Genomic DNA, 20,742 nt, shown 5'->3' with positions numbered 1-20,742 from the left:
CATGTGTGCACACATGTATAGAGTATGGATATTATAAGATGTACATGGATGAACATATACTCTGTATGCAGCTGTTGGATTCTTGAACCTCCAAGTAGGAAGAGAACCTTATAGATAATCCAGGCCAACCGTGAGTCATGGGATCAGAGATCTGTGCTTGAAAAGGGTACCAGTAGTAGGATTTGCTGAAGCCGTCCAGAAGAGATGAACAAATTCTCCATGTTCAGGCAGCTGGAGTGACATAAGTGACATTAGGCCTCAGGTCTCCTATAGTTTAGGTCTGTTTTCTTCCCAACCTTGTAAATTAGTGCTTGTCCAAGAAGAAGCCATATTCTCTACTACTGGATTCCGAGGACTAATACCTGAGTTCTAGTCCAATTAAACTCAATCACTGGAAGCATCCACGGGGTTAAAGAACCTTGAAAGTTTAGGCTAATTCTGTCTTGAGCTTGAGAGCTGGTCAAAATCAGTCTTTCCAAAACACTGATTTTTTTTTTTTAATTTCTGCCAGAGGCCCCTCATTTGGGTGAGTCCTAGGGTTGATTTTGCAGACATGTTGAAAACTCTCAGATCTGACTGAGTAGCAAAACATATACCCATGGCTACTCAGACCAGCAGCAGCCCTTCTTACTCCACAGCCATCAGCTATGACCCCCAACTCCCCAGCAACCATTTTGAAGGGACCCACAGTTGGCATTTATCTTGGCACCACTTATTCCCATGTGGGAGTCTTTGAATATGGGAAAGTAGAGATCATTGCTAATGACCAAGGAAACAGGACCACCTCAAGCTACATTGCCTTCACTGACACAGAATATTTCATCAGTGATGCTGCAAAGAATAGATTTGCAATGAACCCCACAAGCACAGTCTTTGATGGCAAACATCTAGTCACAGATTTAATGATTCAGTTGTGCAGTCAGAAATGAAGCACTGGCCTGTCATGGTGGTGAATGACACAGACAGGCCTAAGATCCAAGTAGGTTACAAAGGGGAGACCAAAAGTTTCTATCCAGAAGAAGTAGCTTCCAAGGTCTTGACCAAGATGAAAGAAATTGCTGAATCTTACCTTGGGAAGACTCACAAATGCTGTAGTTGCAGCACCAGCCTATGATTCCCAACATTAGGCCACCAAAGATGCTGGATCAATTGCTGGTCTCAATCTGCAATGATTCCCAGCATTAGGCCACCAAAGATGCTGGATCAATTGCTGGTCTCAATCTGTTTTGAATCATCAATGAGCCCATTGCTGGTGCTATTGCTTATGATTGGTATCGAGAGAATTGCATTGATCTTTAACCTTGGAGGTGGTATTTTAGATGTCTCCTTTCTTACTATTGAAGATGACATCTTTGAGGTCAGGTCCCCAGCTGGGGACACCCACTTGGGTGGGGAGGACTTTGACAACCACATGGTCAACCATTTCATTGCCAAGTTCAAATGGAAGTGCAAGGCAGACATCAGTGAATAAGGGGGCTGTTCTCCATCTGTGTACCACTTGTGAACATTCAGAGTACCCTCTCTTCCAGTACCCAGGCTAATATTTAGATTGACTCCCTCAATGAAAGTATTGACTTCTATACCTAAATTGCCCTAGCCCATTTCAAAGAGCTGAGTGCTGATCTCTTCCATGACACACTGAACCTTGTGGAAAAGGCCTTAAGATAGATATACCAAGCTAGATAAATCACAGATTCATGATATCATCCTGTTGGGTGGGTCCACTTGCAGCCCCCAAATCCAGAAGCGTCTGTCAGACTTCTTCAAAAGCAAAGAGCTCAACAACAGTATCAATCATGGTAAGGCTGTTGGCTATGGTGTAACTGTCCAGGCTGCCATTTTGTCTGGAGATAAATCTGAAAATGTACAGGAGTTTCTGATGTTGGATGTCACTCTTCTCTCCTTGGGAATTGAAACTGTTGTCAGAGTTAAGACAGTTCTGATCAACCATATTAGCATCATGCCCACCAAGCAGACACAGACCCTTGCCCCCTGCTCAGACAACCTTCCTGGTGTGATTATTCAGTTTTATGAAGGTGAAAGAGCTATGACACAGAGTCACAAGAATCCCCTCAGCGCTGAGTGGTATTCCTCAGGTAGAAGTGATATTTGACATCGATGCAAATGGCATCCTCAGTGTTTTTACTGTGGTAACAGCCCAAGCAAGGAGAACAAGATCACCATCACCAGTGACAAAGGTCATCTGAGCAAAGAAGACATTGATTGCCTGGTCCAGGGGGCTGAGAAATACAAGGCTGAGGAGGAGAAGCAGAGAGACAAGGTGTCTTCCAAGAATTTTCCTAAATCTTCTGCTTTCAACATCAAGGCTTCTGTAAAGTATGAAAAAAATACAAGGCAGAATTGCTGATGAAGACAAGAAGAACCTTGACAAATGTAATGAAAAAAAAATCAACTGGCTGGATAAGAACCAGACTGATGGGGAGGAAGAATTTGAGGATCAACAGTAAGAATAGGAGATCTACAATGCCATCATTACTAAGCTGTGCCAGAGTGCAGGGGACCATGCCAGGGACCATGCCTGGAGGGCTCCTGAGGAGTGGAGCAGCCCCATCTAGAGGTACTTCTTCTGGACCCATCACTGAAGAGGTCACCTAAACACACCAGAAGAAAGAGCATTACTCACAGCTTTCCAAAAATTGAAGGACCCAGATTTGTAGCCAGGGCAGTAGCAGTTGAAAAGTAACATTTAAGCTACCATGTAACTCTGGACATTCTGAATACTTGAACATGTGCAGAGGGAGAGGAGTGAATGACATGGCACGTTATCAGAACTGTAAACAAGTGGAAATGCAATTTTTGTCCTGGAGAATAAAATCTATTTAAAATTGGCACCATAAAAATTGTGCCCATGATGATTAGCAGAATTAAAGGCGAAGGACTTCCATTTAGAGGTCAGCACTAGGATTTTGGTTGACACCATATGCAAGTTATAGGAGCTTTTATTGAATGTGTGATTATTTATTTTAAATTGCAACTAATTGTTTACCACTATGTTAGCCATAGGAGATTACAGAGAGTGAAATCCTGAGATATTTAAGTCAATACTGTAAAAGGAAGGCAAAAGTAATAAGACCTGTTTGAAACAGACCAGTCTAGGAAGACCTTTAAGATTGATTCTTGAAAATCGGTTGTCATCTTCTCATCATTGTGCAATCAAGCCCTGCTTCCCTGGTGGTTTGTTGGCTATGACTCGGCTATGTCTGTGAACACTTTTAGAGCATGTTCTGTTTTCTCCTTTCATTGTATCTCTAGTTCTCAGCACAATGCCTGCCATCTAATAGGTTCTTAATAGATGCTTATGGACTTTACTTGTAATTCTTAAAATTAACTGAAAGGAGAACACCGAGTAAACATTGTCATCATTGTCCATCAGCTTACATTATTATATGTTATGTACTTTGCCCACATACAATACCCACTGCCTTCCACTTGTAACAACATGGGCCCAGCAACTCAACTACGGGTAGATATACTGATCTACTCCCCTCTGGCCCCACTTACTACCCCCTGTAACTTTCTAGACTAACGTCCCTCTCTCTAGACATCACTACCTATGTGTGCTGTTTCTTCCTAATTGAATGCAAGATATTTGTAGGCAAAGATTATTTTTACTTCTGTATTTCTACCCCCAAAACTTAACACAGTGCTTGACACATAGTAGGTGCTTAACAATTTTAAAAAAGCCCATTCATCTATTCACCTCATTTAGTCTGTAGGTACTCGACGTTAGGCCAGCTAGGTGGCACAGGGGATAGAGCACTGGCCTTGAACTTAGGAAGACTCATCTTCATGAATTCAATTCTGGCCTCAGACACTAACTGTGTGACCCTGGGCAAGCTACTTAACTCTGTTTGCCTCAGTTTCCTCATCTGTAAAATAAGCTGGAGAAGGAACTGGCAAATGAATCCTATCCTTGCCAAGAAAATGCCAAATATGGTCAGAAGAAGTCTGACATGAATGAAAAGTGACTCAACAAAAAACTTGGACCATCTAAAAAGAGAAAAGAAGGCATCAGTGTGGTAGAGTGGGACAGATCTAAAGCAAGAATAACCTAGAGGTCATCCTGTTCAACTTCCTAATTTTAAAGAGGAGGAAAGAGAAGCCTAAAGAAGCTGTCAGAACTGGGATTCACCCTTTCTTCCCATGACTTCAGGAAAACAACGTGTTTTAGTCCTAGCTCCATGATTACAGTTATTGTCATCGTGCACAAATGACTCTCTCTTGGACATCAGTTTCCTCACCTGTAAAAGAAATGTGAGAGACAAGAAACAAGAAGCAGCTATGACCTTCTCCTTCTGATTTGTAGTTTGTTTTGTTGTGTTTGACCTTTGTTCTCAAAGAAAACCATGACGTCAGGGAGCTGATGCCATGACATGCAAGTGAATTGGATTTAAGTGAGGGAGGACTGTGCAAAGTGACAAACCTCACTTTCTCCTCCAGAGCCATCTGGGTTCAGTGGCAAGATAAAGATCAGGATGAGTGGAGATGGCCCTGGATGCAGTGGGAGGCCTTGGCCTTTTGAAGCTAAGGTATTTAACCAGTCTCAGTTTGACTGAGTCTGCACCCTTTCAGTGATTGACTAGGTAATAAATGGGGCAGAGAATGGCCTTTTTTGCCTAATTAAAAATAATCAATCTGGGAGAGGAAGACCCTAAGGGTTTCTGACCAAAATAGAAACAATTGCTGTTTACATTCATTCTGAGTCAATCTGGACCCAAACCATGACAAAGTGGGGCTTAGCTTGGGACCTATTATTGCCCAATCAATGACAGCAAGTATGATGTGGGTTTAAGAAATGATCTTTTAAGAAAGCAATGTAGCCTGTGAACCCTAAGATACCTTTAGAGGTTTCAGTGATCAAAATTTACATTCCTTTGGGAAGGGTGCCCGCAACTGTAATTTTAAGGAGGAGGAAGGTCTGAGCAAAATCACCTAGGCAGGAGGTTGGTACCAAGGGCAATCTTTCAAGGACATCTGTCTTTTGAAACCAAAGGACTTGTGTAGCTCTCTATTAACTTCACGCCTTCATCCTTTATTTTATTTCTTCCTCATTTATCCTTTGGAGTAGAATGATAACTAGGGATGTGCAATGTATGACTATGCTCAAAGGACAAAAAGCTGGAGGTTCAAAAATGAACATTTAAATATTTCTTTTTCTAACCATAGATTTTTATTAAAGTGCTAGAAAATTTCCTTCTCCATGGTTTGTGGATTTTTTATGATCTGATCTATCAAGTCACACATATTACAGTGAAGGTTGAAAGGTCTCCAGGAGATAATGGCACAGCATGGAGACCATGTTTTCCCCTAATTTTAGCTATGGAGCTTCAGGACTTCAAAAAAAATAATAAAACATTCAGATTTTATTTTCAGGTTTGGGCACCTATAAAATATTAAAACTTATGGATCAAAGATTGAATAGGATTTGTCCTCAAGTAATGAGATCTTAAATCTTGACATGATAGAAGAAGGTGTGTGAGGAGGAGGGGAGAAGGTGGAGATGGAAGGAGATTCACCTCAAATATCCTTCATCAAGATGAAATGAGTGAGCTAATTAGTGGAAAGCTATAATCAGGTCTGCACTAATTTGGTCTCTATTTAATCTAACATTTTCAACTTGCAAGTGACCGCTGGTGTTAAATATAAAAAAAGGAGGGAAATGAGAAGGGAGAGGAAATAATAAGAGGGGGAGAAGGAAAGATGAAAAAAGCAAAAGAGAAGAGGGGAGGGGAAGGAAGAGGAGGAGGGAAGAAGAGAGGAGTAAAGAGGAGAAGACACTGTAGTAAAAATAAGTACTTTGCTGGAAATAATACAAAATATGGGGTAATTCCAGCTTGTCTCTACTATGAAAATGTCTCCTGAGATTCATCTTTTTTAACCATAAAGGACCTATGAAGGATCATGCTGTGCACCTCCAGAGAAAGAACTGATAAATAGGATTGTACATAGTATGGTTTTACATATATTTATAAATATTTGTTAAATGATGACCTTCTGTAGTTTGGGGCAGGGAGGAAGACAGAGCAGAACTTGAAATGTAAACATAAATAAATAAACAGAAAAGAGAATTAGGAACAAATTTGATAAGCTGGCATAGGGCATCAGATGCTATCTACCTTGGTATATGAGCTTCAGTAAGTTGTTTCAAATTTCTGGACCTCAGTTTCTCCATTAAAATATGGATGAGGATAATAATCCCTGATTCCTCCCCCATGTCCCTTAAAGGACTTTCATGAGAATTAATTAACACTTTTTGGGAAAAAAACCCTTTAAAAAGTATAAAATGATATGTACATATACACATAGGATAAATACTACAGGTATCATTGGTTTTGTGATTGTGACAGTCACTCATTTTTTTAAATGGCTTTGTATTTTTATGAATCTGATTTTAATGATACAACCTTAATCAAAATGCTCTCATCAGAATTGTTTTATCAACTGATCAATCAATATTTGTTAAGGACCTACTATGTGACAGGCACATCACATCAAATATGTGTTGTGTCTACTTATCCATGTTTATAGTACACCCATTTCTCAATAGACTGCAAGCAGGAATTCTCTATTTTTGCCTTTGTACACTCACTACCTAGGCTAGGAGCCTGGCTCACAGTCAATGCTTAGTGTTTGTTAAATGAATGGATAGGATTGTGTGTGTAGAAACAACCACCAAAGAGCCAAAAGAGAGTCAGAAAGTGAGTAGGAAAATTTTTAAAACAAGACCTAGGAGGAGGGTTAATTAAAAAAAAAGATTCAATGTGTAGCATGGAAAAGAATAAATTAGCTTCATGTGTGCAGTCCTGCTCACTTCAAGAAAACTTAATATGTAGACATTGAAATTTACAGAAGAGACACATTAGTGGGCATTTAATTGTAGGAAAAGGGGATTCTTCATCTCATACCCTGGTTCTCCTTCAAGCCAGCAAGCAATCAATCACCAAGAAATTATTAGAACATACCAGGAATCGTGCTAAGTGTTAGAGGTGTTGGAAACAACAGTGAAACAGGTTCTGCCCTTACCAAGCTTACCCAGAGAGTATCCTGGGTGTATTTAAAATATAAATAGAATTCAGTTCTACATATGGAATTGTGTTTCCTTCAATTTCTCGCTAATGTGTGATCCATCTAATGATCTAACACATAAGATGGCCATTACCACAGCATGCTTACTAATTCCCACTGAAAAGAAATCAATAGGAACAACATGAAGGATTTACATTAGATTGAAGGAGGAAGTACTTCATACTGAGGGCTGAAAATTGTCAGGGATCAATTGAGAAAAGTTTTGTAATCAAGTCTATGAGTTTTTTCTTTTTTTTTTCCTTTAAAAGATATTGCTTCTAGATTTCTGAGATGGCTTCAATACAAAGATGACGTGGGTGACCTCTCTGGACCCTTGCAACTCTAGGATTTTTAGGAACTTCTAAAGGGGAGGATATGGTCAATATCTGTTATGAAAAGGGAATATAGATACATATACATACAAGTGTGTATATATACATACACATACATACACACATACATACATACATACTTTTCTATATGGAAGAGATCCACAGCTCAAAATGGTGAAGACAAGGAAGAGTAAATATTAGTCACTAGACTGAGAAAGTTTCTGAGGTTTGACTTGGAAGGCATCCCTCTAGCAACACACTTCCCTAAAGCTCTGGAGAATGATCTCTGGTCAAGTCGGGCAGGAAATCCTGTTTCTGGTAGATGGCTTTCTTAAGATGTTCTGATTTCAGATCCTGGCAAGGTCCAAACAGCATGGAAATTGGAAGGAAGAGAAGAAGAAAAGAAGGAAGAGAAGAAGGAAGGAAGGAAGGAAGGAAGGAAGGAAGGAAGGAAGGAAGGAAGGAAGGAAGGAAGGAAGGAAGGAAGGGAAAAAACAAGAGATATTTTTCTAAATATTTAATCTCAAACCTCAGTACCCATTAAACATGAATTTAGGTTTGAGTTCTTTCTTTTATCCTAATTAGTGTATTCTTCTAAACCAAGAAATTCTGAATCACACTAAGAATAATCTCAGAATTTTAGAGGATTTTTGACGACTGAGGATCAGGATACCAGTTTGGGTTTTGATTTATTTCATTTAGTTTTAGAAATCACACTCAGCTCTACCATAAATGCCTTTGGTCCTTTTAAGTTTTCCTGTTCACCTAAGCTGTTGCAGTTAATTTTGTCTGGGGCAGAAAAGAAAAGCAAATGCTGAGCACAGCCATTAGACCTGTAGGATAAATATGCGTTACTCCCATCTGTCTGTGTCAACAGACTCTGGCCCACTTCATACCCTTTCAGGTAAAATCAGTATGTTGGTAATGACGCAGGTGATGTTACTTAATGGACTACTGTGCTCTGTGTGATGAAGGCACCACCCACCTTTTAGGGACTGCACCGGTCTCTTAACCTTTTGGTCTCAAATTTCTCGTCTAAAAAAATGTCATTATATGTAGCTAACCTTTGCAGTCTTCTCCAGAACTAATACCCTGTGTTCTAAAGTGTCATTTTCTAACATCCTTTCTAGATCTAACATTCTAGGCCTCTAACATTCTCTGTTCCAAGGTCCTTTCGATACTAGTAATCTATAATCTATCTCTCTACCTCCCTTCAGTCTCTAAAATTTCATGTTCTAATAATGACATTCTATAATCTGAAATTTTACATTTTAAGTCTTCCCACTTTCTTACATCACATATTCTAATATTCAAAGACCCCTTCTGGGCTACCAGTCTGTATAATAAGACTCTAGAATATTACTCTCCCACATGTCTGTCTCCTTATTTCAGCCTCAAAGAATCCCTGTCTTCCTTTAAGACATAGCTCAAACATTGTCTTCTTCAGGAAGCTTTTCCTGATCCCCAACCTGCTAGTGTCTTGTCTCCTAAATTGTGTTATTGTCCCATTGTTTCAGTCATAACTTACTTCTTCTGACCTCATTTGGGGTTTTCTTGGCAAAGATATTGGACTGGTGGTTTGCATTTCCTTCATCAGCTCATTTTCCAGATGAAAAAACTGAGGTAATCAGGGTTGAGACTCACCCAGGGTCACAGAGCTAGTGTTATTTTGAACTATTTTGCATATATTTGTATTATTAACTTTATATTTATGCTTAATATATTTTATGTTTATTTTTATTTATTCATTTTTATATGTCTCTCTCATTAGAATGGAGATTGAGAGAAGCTGTTTCATTCTTCTTCCATCCCCAGAGTATAACAGTGTCTGGTAGACAGTAAATGCTTAATAAATATTTGTTCTTTGATTGATACTGTATTCTAAGGTCTCTTGCTACTCAGAATGCTGAGATTCTAAGAAAACCAAGAATTTCATTTGTTGAATTCAACTAAGCCCATTAGGCACTTTAAAGAGCCTCCAGGGAAAAAATGAAAACAGATCCCTCCAAATCTCTGGCTTAAAAAAGAAAAGGACAGGCTCCTAATACTTAGAAAGATTGCTGGACAATTTTTATTTTCTCCTGGAAATGTTGATCATCTTATCTGAATTGGAGACAGGAAAGGTTTAATTAGTATCTTCTTTGCATAGTCATGAAAACAGCTATGAAAATGATATATATGTACATATATGTATATATACATACATGCATATGTCTAATGCATATATTTGTGTATATCTCATCATATATGCCTATAATGCATTATATACAATATATACACATAATATATATTATATATGCATTTGTCTATAATTACTTCTTAAAGACTATTTTTTAAAAAACACATTTTAAAAAATACTATCCTCCAAGCAGAACAGGAATCTCTTTCACTGTTAAGTGATTTCTATAATTCTCAAATAGTAGGCCACTTTCATCTCAATAGGCCATGTACAAGATGACAGAGACTTCCCAAGTGACTAAGAAATCTGTGAGTTAAAAGAATTTTCTGCAATTATGTGCTGGGAATATTAAGACTTAATTAATGTATTAGAGATTCCAATAATAAAATGCACAGTGTTGTCTGAGAACAAATGGAAATCGTTAAAGCATTGGTGAAATTTATGGTTAAATAAATCAACGAAATTGTCAAATTCATGAGGGAAATCTACCCGGGCGTATATCTACATGGGCCTTTCAACGGAGCTTCCCTGCCTAGAGCCGATCCTGGCCTGTCACAGATTCCATAGATAAAGAAAGCATGGCCCCTAATGAATTTTGAGTATTGCAACCCACTTAAATAATAGATGGGACATCCTTCTAGTGGGCTGTCTGCCTGCAAAGTGACCTGAGGTACAGGAATCTCTGATTACGCCAGCCGGGGCTGTACAGCTGCACATACGCTCCAGGCCTATCGGACCAGACAGGGCGAGGGATGGAGGGTGGGGGTGGAGGGCAGCAGCTGCTTTGGAACATATGAAAAAAAAAAAAAAACAGAGTCAAGAGGAGGAGGGGTAAAGAAAAAAAGAAGGATTCTCTCCTCTCCCCTCCACCCCACCTTCTGAATATATTTAACGTGTTAAACACACTCTGGAAAATTTCTGAGGGTTTCAAAATGCAGGCTGCATTGTGAATCTCACAGGGAGTGTTCCAATCTCTGAATACTGTATTCCATGTTTTGGACGGCATCTGCTACAGGGAGGAAGTTATGAATAATTAAGCCAGCCTGCATGTTAGAGCCATAGATGATGGCGGCCCTGCTTGTGTGCTGGCCTCCCTGGCATGGCCGAGTCCATTTAGCAAACTCTGCTCCTCTCTTTCCCTTTAAATTTGTTTTGCAATCACTTAGCAGCTTAAAGGGAGGGGTAGTGGTGAGGGGAAATCTTCCTTGAGTTTTAATTAAAGTATTTAAAATCATTTCCATCGAAGTCATATGCGCTTGAGGTCTGTCAAAATTGATGCTTTAATAACATGTCACCTCTTTCTCTATTGCCCTGAAATCTGTTAAAATTACCACTAATCTAATTGGGAACAAAGTTGTCAGAAAGAATGCCGCTCTGACAGTTTGTCTTTCTGCAAACTGCCGACAGATTGCAAGCCACGCATGTGTTGAGCAGATGGGTAAGTTAAAAGGAACACACAAAAAAAAGCAATTTATTAAATCACCTGGAGCCAGAAGCTCCATTCCCAAAATAGTGAGAATGAAATATAACAGGGGCTCCGAGTCCTGGCACCGGAATATACCAGAAGGTACCGGTTACAAAACAAAACAAACATTTGGAGAAGGCTCAGCTGTGTTACAGAATAATGAGGAGTTATTTAACCCCATCTAGATTACCAGCCGAAATTAATTTAGGGGGCCGCAGCTTTGGGGGAAAATGGTTTGGAAGGCAGCAGGTTTAACCCTTCAGTACCAGCCCCTTTGTCACTGGAGAGGAGGCAAGTCTCTCTCTCTCTCTCTCTCTCTCTCTCTCTCGCTCCCCCTGTTATATCCCTCTGACACATTCAGACACACACACACACACACGCACACACACACACACACACACACACACACACACACACACACACACACACACACCCCCCTTTCCATCAGCTGAGCCAGGTTGCCAAATGAGGGATTGATGCAGGGGACTGGCTGCCTATCCTGCAGATGCTTCCCACATAATTGCTTTGCTGTCTTCCAGGGATGGAGGGGCTGAGCATGAGCAGGGGAAGGGCCCCAGTGGGGGAGGTGAGAGGCAGTGCCAGCATACTTGGTGGGGCTACTTTAATAATACCCCTGCATAGCAGCGGATTAGATGTTATCTGAAGAGGTCAGTGATTACAGGGAAGGAGCTGATGTGGGAAACTTGCAGTCCCTCCAAATTCAGGGGCATTTGGTCATTTGTTAAACTAATATACATGTAATCTGGGCAATCTGGGGTCTGAATATAGTAGGGTGGAATCAAATACATTTTTAAAGGGACAGTGCATTTGAAAGAAATATCCCCAAATCTCTATTACCCCCCTTCCCCCTCCCCATACACACACAGATGATCAGAAGCCTGGAGAGCTGACCTGTCTGGTACTACTGGAAGGGGGCGATATGAGACTGTGTTTCACAGAGCAAGATGGAAAATTTCTACTGGAAAGTTTTGTGGTTGGAATAGGGAAGCAAAGCCCCTGGGAGAATTCCTAGGTCCCTGAGAGAGGACTACAGCTTTGGAAAGCATTCCTACACCAACCCCTACCCCTGAGAATTCCAAAGCCCCTGGGAGAATTCCTAAATTCCTAGGAGCATTCCAAAAGCCTTCAGGGAATTCCAAAGCACCTAAGAGAATTCTAAAGCTTTTGATCATTCCAAAGACTGGGAGAGAATTCTCAAACGTATTCCAAAGGCCTTAAAGGAATTTAAAGGAAGCAAAAACAATTCCAACAGTATTTAGCTACACGTGAATCTTAATTCGGGCTCTTTTCTGATAGCTGCACATCAAAGATGTCTTGTTAGTTTGAACACCATGGGACCAAGTTGCTCTAGTTTCCACTCCAGTCTCAAATTAACATCAGTGAGTAGTCAGTGCATTATCAGGTTCTGAGTGGTATAAAGTGTGATAGGAGGAAGTGTGACAGCTAAAATATAATTGGCGGTGATATTGGCAAAGACCCTGGGATCCTGATTGGGAAGTAATGAAGTTCTGTCTGGACGAGGTAGAAAGCTGAGTACAGCTGCTGGGAGGGTTTAGGAAAAGGAAGCCATCTTGAAGATTCCTATTTTACCTAATTTTTCTTGCTCACTAATGGCGAATCCAGTTGTTTCCATGCTACCAAAGAGAGCTTTGCATGCAACTGGAGATGCAAAAATCTATCAGTGTCCTATAAATTTCCACACACTGGGAAGAAGCCCTGGTCATCCTACCCCAATGACAATTGTGAAGATTCGAAGTTACAAGAACAGGAGTGGCATATACCTTATGCCTGAAACAGAAAGTCTAAACTCACAGAAGTCATTTATCAATTTCAGAGTGGAATAAGAGCCAACAACCTCTTCTGCTCTTTGCAAATCAAGGGATTCTTCCTTTTGGCCAAATTGCCTTTCAACAATGTAGAATCATAGCATTTTGGAGCTCAAAGGACCTTTAAAAGACATACTCATAAAAATGTAAATGACAATATGAGACAGAATATGAGAAATGCCAAGTGAACAGCCCTCAGACATTATCCAGTCCAACCTCCTCATCTTAGAGATGAGAAAAGTGAGTCAATAAAAAGGACAAAAAATGGCCCATGAATTAAATAAGGACTGACCTAATTTGGTCAGAGGGCAAAATTAAGAGCCAGAAGTGAAAGTTGCAGAGTCAGATTTTAGCTCAGGAAGAAAAAAATCCAAACAATGAGAGCTGTCCAAAAGTAGGGCGGGTTGGCTTTGGGTGGTGGGCACCCTTTCACCCCAGGTCTTCAAGCAGAAACTCAGTGATGACTTGGGCAATTTGGATAGGAGATTTTTGTTAAGGTTTGGTTTAGATGAGATGGTCACTAACTCCAGGGGTCTTTGGTTTGGGGACAATATGGCACAAGCATGTCAAGGGAAGACTGGTATGAAGAAGGTCAACTTGGAGAGAGAATGACTCATGCCCAATACATCAAGACCCAGCTCAATGCCATCTAGTTCAGAAAGCCTTCTCTTCTTCAATTAAATTCCCAACTGTTTACTTTATCTGAAGAGTTTCATCTGGAGTGGTCATGACTCACTGGAGCACCAGTCAGGTGCCTCTCTATTAATAGCATATCCATTTCCCCTTGTGGTTTGGAGGGACATCCAAACTATAGGTAGGATTCTGAGCCTGGAGGGCTATATATCTATATGTAGCTAGATAGACCTATATGGATATATAGAGAAAGATTTATGTATTTTATATGTGTGTATATGTATGTCTATATACAGATATAGATATATACTCTTATATGTGTGTGTATATATATACATATTTACCCATACAGTGCTAGGCAATGGAAGTCAAAGAAAAAAAAGGAATAGTCAGTGTCCAGAAGCTCATGTGCTGCTGATTACTTAGTACCCAGTGAGCCATCACCATCATCATCTTTATCATCATAGCTAGCTTTTACACTGTGTGCTAAGGGTTGCAGAGTGCTCTGCGATCATCGGATCCTCACAACAATCCAAAGAACTAGCTGTTATTTTTGTCCCAATTTTACACTTGAGGAAACTGAAGCAGACAAAGGTAAAGTGACTTGCTCAGAGTCACATAGTTAGGAGTGTCTTAGGCAGAATTTATTTTTTAAAGCAATTGGGGTTAAGTAACTTGCCCAAGGTCACACGGCCAGTTTTTTTGTGTGGGTGTTCAGTATCTGAGGCCGGAACCTGGGTCTCCCCCACTCTGGGCCAGGTCTCTTACTCACTGTGCTGCCTAGCCACCCCCTGAATTTGCACTCAGGTCTTCCTGACTCCAAGTGCCATGCTCCATATATTTTAATGGACTGCAAACTCATTATTAGTCAATAGTGCGTTATGATGGCCAAGAAAATTCAGGGGAATTTTGCTTGCATTATGAGAGACATGTCTGAGACCAGGCAGGTGATATTTCCACTGTATTCTATCCTGTTCATTACACAGCTGGAGTGTTAGAGGTATCATAATTTCTTATAGAGGGTGTATAAGGGAAATTCTCCCATTAATTTGGTGATGTCACAGGGTGGTGAAAATTTCTTTGGAATTATGATTTGAAATTTTTGATTAGAGATGAAATAATTGGCTTGTGATGGTGTGGATGCACTGGTGATAAACTAGTGAACTTGGACTCTTGTGAAGCCACTCTTTTCTGCTGACCTGCACATTAAAACACACACTCACATACACACACAAACACACACACATACACCACCTATGTAGTAGCATGTAGTCTGTGTTTTAGCCCCTTTTGAACAGAGCAGATCATCATCACATTGGGTCCTGGATGTGGTATGTTAGTGGCAAAAGCCTATGCATGCAGAATTTTGCCCAATTCATGGAAGCCACTAACAGTTACCTTGAAGTAGAACCACAGGATGTGAATGAGCACTAACCCACAGAGTCTCAGCTGAGAATCCCTACACACCCAATTTAGGATCCATCATTCCTGAGAGAGAAGTGGGATGTGAAAGGAATGCTAAGCTCTTGAGAAGAAGGGAGTTCTGGATGTGACCCCAAAGGTAGGGGACCCACAAGAAACTAAAGACTCCACATGTGAGAAAAAATTCGAAACTTTGATTTCCTCCACTGCTCTGAATTATTTGGATGGGGACATTTGGATGCGGAGTTGGTGCCTCTAGTGACCCAAAAGCATTTTCCTTTGGAGGAGACACAAGTCAACCTGTACTTAATGCACTTATATTGTGCTAAGCATTGTTCCAGAGGCCTGTGGTAGAAAGAAAGGTTAAAGAGGCTCTGTCCTCAAGCAACTCACATTCCACTGGGGGAGAAAATACACAGATGAATACTATATCCAAGACAGAATAGATATACAGAGATAGATATATAGAGATTTATATATTTTATATATGTATATGTATATATAAACAGATATAGATATATACTCTGACATGTGTGCATATACATGTGTGTATACAAATAATTACATGTATACATATATGTATGTGTATATATATACACATATACACACATTTATCATTTGAAGGTCAATTCAGAGGGAAGGAACTAGCATTGGGACTACAGGATAAAGGGAGGAGGAATGAAGACTGGGAAAAAAACATCTTGCAGAAGGTAGGGTTTGAACTGACTCTTGAAGGACACAAGGACAATCCTTCTGTTTAGGGATCTAGTGTTGACCATTTGTGAAAACTGGTTGAGGTAAGTGAAGATGTTCATCATAGAGAAAAGAAGAGCTGTGATGCACTTAACAGCTAAATGTGAGCATTTGAAAGCATCTGTCATATGTAAAGTAGTTTACATTGATTTTGTTTTGCCCAAGAGGCAATGGATGGAAGTTCCACAGAGGTGAAGTTCATGCCCAGGGTCACCCAGTTGGTAAATATCTGAGGGAAGATTTAAGGTCAGGTGTGTCTGACTGTAAGTTCAGCCACTACTACCACTTGTCCTATTTTTGTATCCTCTGCAGTGCCTAGAAGAGGCTCTTAGGAAGACCTCAGTAAGTGCTATGAGTTGGTTTAAGAAACATCTCTTATTTAAGACCTTTTTTTGTCTTCCCAACAGCTGCCCTCCCACACCAGAATATTATGTTAACTCCAGTCTCTGTGTTTGGTCTTTGCTTATCCAAGCACAGATTGTTTTCTCTTTTTTAATCTTTTATTTATTTATTTTTAGTTTTCAACATTTATTTCCACAATATTTTGTGTTACAAATTTTCTCCCCATCTTTCCCCTACCCCCACCCCAAGATATCGAGCCAACTGAATACCCTTTCCCCAATCTGTTCTCTCTTATATTCTCTCCCACTCCCCCCCCCCCAACTTTCTAGTAGGGCAGGATGGATTTCTATACCCCTGTATACCTTTTTTCCGAGTTGCATGTAAAAAACAATTTTTTAACATGTGTTTTTAAAACTTTTATTTCTAGATTCTTTCCCTTCTTCCCTCCTCACCCACCCTCACTGGGAAGACAAGCAATTGAATATAGGTTGTACATGTGTAGTTATGCAAAACATTTCCATAGTTGTTATATTGTGAAAGACTAATTATATTTCCCTCCATCCTATCCTGTCCCCCGCTTATTCTATTTTCTACTTTGACCCTGTTCCTTTTCAAAAGTGTTTCCTTCTAACTACCCTCTCCCTCAATCTGCCCTGCCTTCCATCATCTGCCCCTCTTATACCCTTCTCCCCTACTTTCCTGTAGGGTAAAATACCCACTTGAGTATGTATGTTATTCCCTCCTTAAGATATATTCAATGAGAGTAAGGTTGACCCATTCCCTTTCACCTTCCTGTTCTTCCCCTCCATTGTAACAGTTTTCTCTTGCCTATTTTACATGAGATAATTTACCCAATTCTATGACTCCCTTCCTCTTTCTCCCATTATATTCCTCTCTGACCTCTTAATTTTATTTTTTAGATATCATCCCTTCCTATTTAACTGATCCTATGCCCTCTGTCTATGTATACATGGACACACATATACACACACTCACATATGTATTTATATACACATATACCCTCCTACACACATATATGTATATATTCACATATATACATATATAAAATACATATATATTTTCTTCAACTATCCTCATGCTGTAAAAAGTCTCATGAGTTTCAATTATGTTTTTCCATGTAGGAATGTAAATAGTTCAACTTTAGTAAGTTCCTTATGATTTCTTTTTCCTGTTTATCTTCTCATGCTTCTCTTGCTTCTTGTATTTGAAAGTCAAATTTTCTGTTCAGTTCTGGTTTTTTCAACAAGATTACCTGAAAGTTCTCTATTTCATTGAATGATCATATTTTACCCTGAAGAATTATACTCAGTTTTGCTGGGTAGGTGATTCCTGGTTTTACTCCTAGCTCCTTTGGCCTCCAGAATATCATATTCCAAGCCTTTTGATCCCTTAATGTTGAAGCTGTTAGATCTTGTGTTATCCTAATTGTGCTCCCACAATGCTCAAATTGTGTTTTTTTTTTTCCTGATGGATTATAATATTTTCTCCTTGGCCTGGGAACTCTGGAATTTGGCTATAATATTCCTAGGAGTTTTCTTTTGGAGATCCTTTTCAAGAGGCAATCAATGAATTCTTCCATTTTCTATTTTGCACTCTGATTCTACAATATCAGGATAATTTTGCTTGATAATTTCTTGAAAAATGGTGTCTAGGCTTTTTTTTTGATCATGGCTTTCAAGTAATTCAATAATTTTTAAATTATCTCTCCTGGATTTATTTTCTAGGTCAGTGGTTTTTCCAATGAGATATTTCACATTGTCTTCAATTTTTTCACTTGTTTGGATCTGTTTTAAAGTAGCTTGATTTCTCATAAAGTCATTAACTTCCACTTGCTCCATTTCAATTTTGAAGGAATTATTCTTTTCAGTGAGTTTTTGAAATTCTTTTTCCATCTGGGCAATTCAGCATTTTAAGGTATTCTTCTCCTCATTGGCTTTTTGGGCCTCTTTTTCCATTTGAGTTAGTCTATTTTTAAGGTGTCACTTTCTTCAGTATTTTGGGGTGGCATCCTTTAGCAGACTGTCGACTCACTTTTCATTATCTTCTTGTATCATTCTCATTTCTCTTTCCAAATTTTCCTCCACTTCTCTTATTTGAGTTTCAAAATCCTTCTTGAGCTCCTCCACGGCCTGTAACCAATTCATACTTTTCTTGGAAGCTTTTGATGTAGGAGTTTTGACTTCTTCTGGTTTCATGTTGTGATGCTTTTTGTCCCCACAAAAGGATTCTATGGTCTGATTGTGCTTTTTCTGTTTGTTCATCTTGCCAGCCAATTACTTGACTTTTGAGCTCTTTGCCACAGTAGAATTCTGCTTCCAGTGTGGAGAGAGCTGTGTCCAAAATTGCTGGGGTTTTCACAGTTGTCAGAGGTCTGAGGATGGTGCCCTCTCTACAGCCACTACAAGCTCTGGCACACTGGTTACACACCCCAGGTCCACCATCCAAGACTGCAACCCAGATCCAAGCAGGTCAAAGCAAGAGCAATTACCCTCTGAATGGTCTTTTAGTCTCCCTTCAATCTGCAGCCCAGGAGCTCTGGAGGCAGCCACATGGCAGCAGCTACAGCCACTGCACCTCTGCCAACTCTCACCCAGGGGCAGGGGTGGACTGTACTCTTCTCCCCCCAGTTCCAACAGAGTTCCCTTCTGAACTTTTACTTTCTGTGTGGTGTTTGTGGGTTGAGAAGTCTGGAAACCACCACAGCTGCTGGTGATTCACTCTCCTGAAGACTGCTCAGGCCATTCTGTGCTGCTGATAGGGGCCGCCTTGCATCTGGGCCTGTGCAGCTCATGTGGGACTGTGCTCATCTCCCATTCTGGTGCCATATACACTTCCTGTCACCCTGCCAGGTTGCCTTCAAGGAGATTTGTTTATCTCTGTCACTTTGTGGGTTCTGTAGCTCTAAAATTTGTTTAAAGTCATATTTTACAGGTATTGGAGGTGGTTGGAGTGGGAGCTCAGCCAAATTCCTGATTTTACTCTGTCATCTTGGTTCTGCCCCCACAGACTTGTTTTCTACATGGAAATTTAAGATCCTTGAATGTGGGGCTGACTTCAAACTTAATAAATACTCATTGAATGAATGATGATAGCATGGGGACAATGAAAAATACATATGTAATGTTAGCACTTCAGGACAGAGCTGAGGACCTTGCTAGAATCCCAGGTCATCAGAGCTCAAAGCAGATTAGAACATAAAATAACTGATCAGTGCTAGCACTTGTAGAGTGTTTGAAGTTCTGCAGAGGATTTCCCCTGTGTTTTCTAATTGGATCCTCCCAGCAACCTGTGTGGTAGGTACATAGAAAGAACTTAGGACTAGAAAGGACTTTCAAATGTAGAATGTAATGCTATGGAGTGCAGTATATCCATGATGGAAAGAACATATAAAGCAATGAAATATTAGAGTAGAAAGGGCCCTAAGAACATTGGAGCTGAAAGGGCTCTGGTAATGCATCTTGTCCAACCTCTTTAATTTACAAGTCAGGAAACTGAGACCTGGGGAAATCAAATGGCTTGCCTAAAGTCAAACAGATAGTAAGCATCAAAAGTGGGGTGTGAACCTAGCTCCTACAACTCCATACTGAATATATTTACCTGTACAGGATGCCACCCTCTTCCTCACCAAGGACCTAGAACATTAGAAGTGGTAGGGACCTTAGAACAGAGAATATAAAAGCTGGGAAGGAATTTAGAGCACTGAGAGTCACACAGCTTGAAGGGACTTTTAAACTTCCTAACCCATCACCCTTATTTTATAGAACAATTGTTTGCTGCTCAAACTTAATAAGAAACCTAACCAACCAATTCTCCTGTTCACTGGGGCTTTCTCCAGCACATAGAATTTCATTTAACTTTAAAGTAGACCCTTCTGTGCACTGCAGAGAACTTCAGGGTGTGCAGGGGCCTGAGAATTTGGCCTTGGGAATAAAAATAAGTGACCCAAGGCAAACACAAAAGGAAAAAAAGATTTTCAAAAGGGCAATTTTAGAGAGATGTGGAGAACTTGGAAAGGGGCCAGGGAAGGCTAACACTCTCTTAAGGAGGCATAGAATGGGAATAATGAGGAAATCTTGCAAGACTTAGCCATACTTAGTCTAGGAATAGGAACTCTAAGATATGATATTTTCATGATCTGTGATACCAGTCCTTGATGAATCATGTACAAAAAAGTGGCCAAACTGGTGTCTTGACAGGATGCAGGGAAGCCCCAAAAGAGTCCTCCCAAAACATGCATCATTAAATATAATTTACTTCAATCCAGTGTCAATGTCATGGAATATTAGAAAGAATCCTGGGGCAGCTAGGTGGCACAGTGAGTAGAGAACTGACCCTGGAGTCAGGAGGACCTGAGTTCAAATATGGCCTCAAACACTTAAAAAACAAACAGAAAACTAGCTGTATGACCTTGGGCAAGTCACTTAACCCCAGCTGCCCTACCTTCCCCCTTCAAAAAGCAAAAAACAAACAAAAAAAAGAATCCTGTCCTAGAGACAGAAGATGTGAGTAGGAACATGGGCCTTGCTACATGGCATCTGTGGGTTGTTGGACAAATTGGTTAACTTGTGTCAACTGCAGTTTCCCCCTTTGTGCCTGGCACATCATAGATAAAGGAAATGTTTTGTTGTGATTGTTTTTTAAGTTAATTAATTGGTTGGTTAG

At 40.1% G+C, this 20,742-nt stretch overlaps 1 pseudogene; it reads left to right on the top strand.

The window, feature by feature from the left end:
* The first annotated feature begins 647 nt into the window (after positions 1–647).
* LOC138164744 (heat shock cognate 71 kDa protein-like) lies at positions 648–2,616 on the top strand (annotated as a pseudogene).
* Positions 2,617–20,742: the final 18,126 nt, after the last annotated feature.

Source organism: Petaurus breviceps, unplaced genomic scaffold (genome assembly GCF_028583685.1).
Source record: "Petaurus breviceps papuanus isolate PSGF00001 unplaced genomic scaffold, PetGlider_PUasm1.0 207, whole genome shotgun sequence".
NCBI classification, from domain to species: Eukaryota; Metazoa; Chordata; class Mammalia; order Diprotodontia; family Petauridae; genus Petaurus; species Petaurus breviceps.
Note: the sequence above shows the minus strand (reverse complement) of the source record. Positions and strands in the feature narration are given on the sequence as shown.